The following is a 6,000-nucleotide window of genomic DNA, read 5'->3' on the forward strand; positions in this document are numbered from 1 at the left end:
AAATAGCCAACTAATCTTTCCTTCCTACACATTTGCTTAGGTAATCATACTTAGCATTTTTCCACTAAAACACAAACGGTAAATGATAGCAAGCGCTGTCCCTTGACTTCAAACTCATCTCGTGTATAAAATTAAAACATCCTGACACAGCTTAAGCAGACAAAACTTTCATATAAAGGAACTTTCACATTGAAGTAACCTAGCCCTTCAAGCAGAATTACACAAAACTTCCAATGATTCTTTTGATCATTTGAGGTCAGGGATCTTGATATCATATTTATTTTCATTACAGGTCTTGTTGAAATTACAGAGGTTAGGAGTATTTCAGATGATTTACTCCTGGCCTGACCTTATTTGGGTGAGGATGGAGATTTTATTCTATCACGTAAAGCTGAGACAAAGCCAAAAGAAGGGATGAATTTTGGCCTTTTCTTCACAAGAAATGCAATAATATTGAAGCCAATATTGGGGTTATTGCATAGTACATACAATTTTTTTATATAGCTATGATGCTTAGCAGTAATTCTCCAGAGTAGGGGCTCCCAACCTTCTTTATTCCATGAAGCCTTACCGTTAACAGAGGGGTCCGTGGACCCCAGGTTCGGAACCCCTGTGCTCTAACATTAATAAATTAAAAATTACTAACTAGCCTAAAGCCTGAGATGTGCAAAGCTATACAAATTGTTGAACGTTCATAGTGTTTGTATTCACCAAATTCAAAAATACGTCCAAGAAAAACTTAGTTGTGTCATTTTTCTTTTAAAGTCTGAGTCATCAAAGGTCACATCAGTACCAAATGGAGAAAATTTGACATCGGTCCAGTCTAATCCACATGTCAAATTTGCTACTACTAACTTGCTACTACTTGACAGCAAGCCAGCAAAAGCTAAGCATCATGTGGCAAAGTGTGAAACTAATATCACTGCAGTTTATATGGAAATCTACATAACAATAACACTCTGTATAATGTTTCATAAAAGCTTTCTGATGAAAGCTTATCGACTTAATGCTAATTCTGTTTCTCTCTACACAGATGCTATTGACTTGTCGAGTATTTCAGCATTTTCTATTTTTAAATTTCATAAATGGCAAACTATTCTTTCTTCATAAGCATATTTAAAAAATTATCAGAACTCTGATTGCAAATCCTCTGCTTCCTCGATGGCACATGTGGTTGAGCAGAATATCAATCACTTTACGCATGATAAAATTCCATTATGCTTTAGCAAAAATGCTTTGCCCTTAGAATTGGAAACATTACCTAGTATTTGTATGATACAAGCTAGATTTGTATTATTCACAAAAGAAAATGGTGCATTGAACTCAGGTGTTACATCTAGTTATTTACAAAGTGAAACTTTACTCTTGGGGTGGGGGGAATACATCATAGATCTAGTGATCTGATATGTTGTTTTCTAAAAATCAGAGGCACAGCACAAACAATGACCAAATTTAAATATTCATCCTTTATTGTGATGCATTCATAATGTGCATGGATATTTTTCCATTTAATTAAATATTCAAACAAATATCTCAAGAGCCACTGCTAATTTATACATGACACATTGCAATCTAACATATTGAATTCATAAAAAGGCAAAAGAAACACTTCTCAATGTCATTAGTATTTAAAAGTGCAACCTTATAGCACTGAGGCAATAAATGTTGGAGATACCCAATTATGTGACCATATACTGCTTCGTAGAATATGCAGGATGTTACATTATCTTACATCAATTGATTGAACAAGGAAAAGCAAATATTACTTTGAAACATTTAAGAATCAAGTAATTGCAGTTTTCCAAATGGCTTATTAAAACTGTTAAATAATTTAAAGTTAACAAGTAAAGTCTGAAGAGAAAAGTGAGTAAATGCACAGAAATAAAGTCTATAAAGAAATGAATCTATTCCAAATTGCAAGACCAGGAAGAAAGTGTAAAACTTGCACTTAGGGCAAGAGGTAAATTGAATAAGCAAACCAGATCAGCAGAACCACTTCTTGATAAAGGAGTTGGGGCAGCTGGGACAAGTAATTAATATTATCCCTTGTTACCAGTAAATAAGAGATATTAAGAAGTTTGGTCATTTGTCTAACTCACACCTATCCCTATCAGAGATCTAATTATTTCCAATTTATTTTAAAATATGTACATTTCCCAGAATGTCTCAAGTGTAGAGAAATACAATGAAATGTTGATGAATACTGGAAGCTCAAATCACATTAAAGAAAGATTATATTAACCTATTCTCTGCATTCTTCCAGATAAATTCTGGAAGCTATAGTCCGCCTGTCCCCTTCATTTGAAAGAAAAAATATTTTTGTTTATGGAAGACAGAGCCGATTTTTATTTAAAAGGTTGACAATGTGGAAACATGGTCTGCATGTAAATTTGACCACAGAGAAAGTTTTTTTTAACTGCATGGTACTAGTTCTATAACTGATTATTATCAACACAATGCCTTACTTATTTCTGAAAAGATCTGAATCAGGATCCTGAAACTACATCAAAACTTAGATTATCATATTGGGTTGTCACGTTTACATTACACACGTTTTCTGACAGTAAGCATAGTTGTCTTTAATAGAATCTACATGATGTTGCCCAACACCGATGAGGTGGTATTTAAATAACTTCTAAAAAACATCCAAAATCAAGTCAAAATTGCTAAGAAAGAATAAGAAATTGAATGCAACTGCTCTCCACCGCGGATAAACAGAACGGATAACCAGCCTTCTACTTCAATGTCAAAATAACAAAAAAAAGAGGACACTACAGCGCTATCTGTTATCCGTGAACATTTTTCCGCCTATTCCCCCAAGCTGGATACACTTCCCCGCTAACTCAAATCTGTACATGGTGAAATGGATCAACATTAGCGTTAGATACCACCTAGTACATCATCACCACCTCAAGGTCAGACAACAAACAAAATAAGACTGAAAAGATTTTTAAAAAGAGCAGCAGCGTTCCTATAGTACAAGATTAACACGTTCAATATGAGGTGCCAATAGAAAGAATAACGTTCTTGCTCCTACCTGTTTGGTGTGTGCGTTAAGACGGTGCCGGCTGCTTCCTGTGTGTGAGTGGGTGTTTGAGTGTTGTGACTGAGAGCTGCTGTCACCACAGCTCCCCAGCTCTGACTGACTGAAAAATGCACCAAAAAAAACCCATTTAAAAACACTCTCACCCACAATGGCGCTTCAACTAACCACCCATATCACAAGCAGTATGTATATTTATATATGCTTTTTTAGCAGAAAAATACTGAAGTTGTAAGCAGAAGAGTTAATACATTAATAAAAGTTGCTCTGATTATAGAGGGTATAGAATGAGGTATCATTTACTTAGAATGATTCGGAAGGTTTAATTACAGTTGGAAATAATGGTAGGGAGATGCACACTCCGCGGCACGTGAGGAGCCAGGGCAGCGCCGATTGGTGAGGCTGGTTGTCAGGCGCTTCCCCGACCGGGAGGAAAGGCAACGTGAAAAAGTTGAATTATTGGGAATGAGCGAGGTTGCAGCTGGTGTCCGGGCGGCACGGGCGGCCGCGCGCTCTGGGAATCCCGGGCTCCCGGCTCGCGCGTTCCAAGGAGGCTCGAGTTCCTGCCCATCCAACACCTCACAAAATCATCACCACTTACCAGAAGAAACTGAATTGTCGGGAGCAGCTCTCGATCCGTTATCTTATAATGCCTTATAAAACGTCAAACATGGAAACTGACCTTTGAAAACTTAACTGTTTTTTTTTAGAACTTTCTGCTCTAAACATATAAATAGCAATGCTATCATTCAGTCTCTGTGTCCTTTCCCTCTTTGCCTCCAGTGGTCAATGTCTTTAATGTATTTAGATCGATAAATCTATTTGGCTAATGTTCATCCTTTCACGTTAAGTACGGAAAACACCGAAGACTTTTTAAACAACGAGTCTGCGGGAGAGGTTCAAGTTGCTGTAAAAGTGACTGAGATTTTTCCATTACGTACCCAGAGAGGCTGGGATTTAGAAACAATCTGGTTTTCATTCACAGAGCACGGGCTGAGTTACATTTCTTTGTATGAAAACAAATTTTGTAAAATTTCTGATATTAAGTAACCAGCATCTATTTCTACTGCAATTTAATTGAGGAGAAAGGACGCGACTGCACTGAAGTGTAAGACTGTTTTATAATAATCCATGCCTTTAAATTTCTCAAAATATTGATGGATTATTCTCCTTTATTTCTCGTTTTATTCTCCTAATATGATCACTTAGTTCACGGGCTCTGCGAGTTACTTCGACTCAATTAAAATAAGGACTGCCATGATAAATAGTTGGTTTATTATCTCACCGTAAAGTTAACCTATTGTGTGATTCATGGAAATAATGTAATTGTGGAAATAAAAGTGTTGATATCTGAGCTGCATAGACGTTGTGAACAAATTCTGCTTTTGTCCACTTCAATAATTTTCAATAATACCTCCTGAAAGTCTTGAATAGTGTTGATACATCTGAATTTGCTCTTCAGAGACTCTCTGGGTTTTAAGATGATTTGCTCAGTGATCATTGTGTCCTTTCTAATCTCTAATCTGTTCTCTATCAAAATTAATATTACTCCCAGCAATGGCTTCACTTGCCCTTTCCAAGTTCCAAACATATGGTCCCATGTATTACATTATCCTTGCTCTGGATGCATTAAAATAATATTGTAATGTCTCCTCTTGCAGCCAAAGACCTTTACAATCATAAAGATCTGAAGCTCATTGCTTCCTTCTGTCTTCCACCAGAATCAGCCAGAATTAAATTCTAACCAATTACAAATTTAGAACAGGACAGGCAGTTCTTTTTCTTGCATAAGCCTTATTTGTTTTCAGCATGTATTGAAATTGTCATTTATGGCAAAAATGCTATTATCCAGAAGATAAAACTCTTCTACTTCTGTGTCAATTCTAAACAAAAATGAACTCAATTACATGATCAGGATGTAAAATTTATAATTCAATGTTAATCTTACATTTCTATAGAATTGCAGTACAAAAATAAATAATGTAGATTATTCATACATTGATAAAGTTTCAATAAAGTGCTGTCTCTCCTTTGCTGCAAAATCTGCCCTGGCTTGACTTTCCTAGAAAATGAAAATCTTATCTTATCAATTCTGTCAATTCTAACCACAAATTAGTTTTCAACATAGAATCCACTTCATCAGGATGACCATTTCAAGAATGAAGCACCGCTGTTCTTGAAAACAAAATAGTATTTTGTTTTTTTAACCAAATATCTTATAAAAAATTATGCACTTGAGACTTCCATGTGATTTATTTACTGAGATGCAGCACAGAATAGGACCTTCGAGCTTTGACACCCAGCGACCCACCAGTTTAACCCTAGCCTAATCACGGGACAATTTACAGTGACCAATTAACCTAACAGACCTGTCTTTGGACTGTGAGAGGAAATCAGAGCACCCGGAGAAAACCCATGCAGTCACAGGGAGAACGTACAAACTCCTTACAGACAGTGGCAGGATTGTTGCTGGCAAATCCAGCGTTCACGTCCCATCCCAATCGGTGGTGAAATTTAGTGGAGGTTCAGCATTTTGGTCTAGAACCAACAAAGAATTAGCTGATGCTCTATGCTTATGGGGCTGCTGCAAGTAAGTTTTTTGACTGCACCTGTGCATACAAATACATACAAACATATGACAATAAACTCAACTTTGACTTCTTAGCTGATTAAGTCACTGTGGTTTCCATTTGGATTGGATCCCACATTCCCCAGTTGCTTTAGTATGTTCAGGAGTAGAGGTTGGGAGGGGCTGCTGAAGAAGCGTTGTGGGTACTTCTCATAGCTACAGCATTCTGGTAATTAAGGGAGTGAATGTCTAATATGGCACTTTGGTGCTAAATGTAGAATTGTTGGAGCTCAAGACGTAAGACCATAAAGTATAGGAGCAGAATTAGGCCATCTGACCTTTCGAGTCTGCACAGCCTTTTCATCATGGCTGATCCATTTCCTTCTCA

General features: G+C 36.8%; 1 protein-coding gene across 4 annotated transcripts in view; it reads right to left on the minus strand.

Moving 5' to 3' along the window:
- Positions 1 to 3,169, minus strand: part of atp2b2 (ATPase plasma membrane Ca2+ transporting 2) — a 927,552-nt gene extending 924,383 nt beyond the window's left edge. For 2 of the 4 annotated variants that reach the window (XM_063068192.1, XM_063068182.1), the window contains exon 1: positions 3,038 to 3,169. The gene's annotated coding sequence lies outside the window, so the exon portion shown is untranslated. The remainder of the gene's footprint in view (positions 1 to 3,037) is intronic. The other 2 variants (XM_063068188.1, XM_063068186.1) reach the window with 2 other exon arrangements.
- Between the last annotated feature and the right edge of the window lie 2,831 nt (positions 3,170 to 6,000).

This window comes from Mobula hypostoma, chromosome 15 (genome assembly GCF_963921235.1).
Source record: "Mobula hypostoma chromosome 15, sMobHyp1.1, whole genome shotgun sequence".
NCBI lineage: Eukaryota > Metazoa > Chordata > Chondrichthyes > Myliobatiformes > Myliobatidae > Mobula > Mobula hypostoma.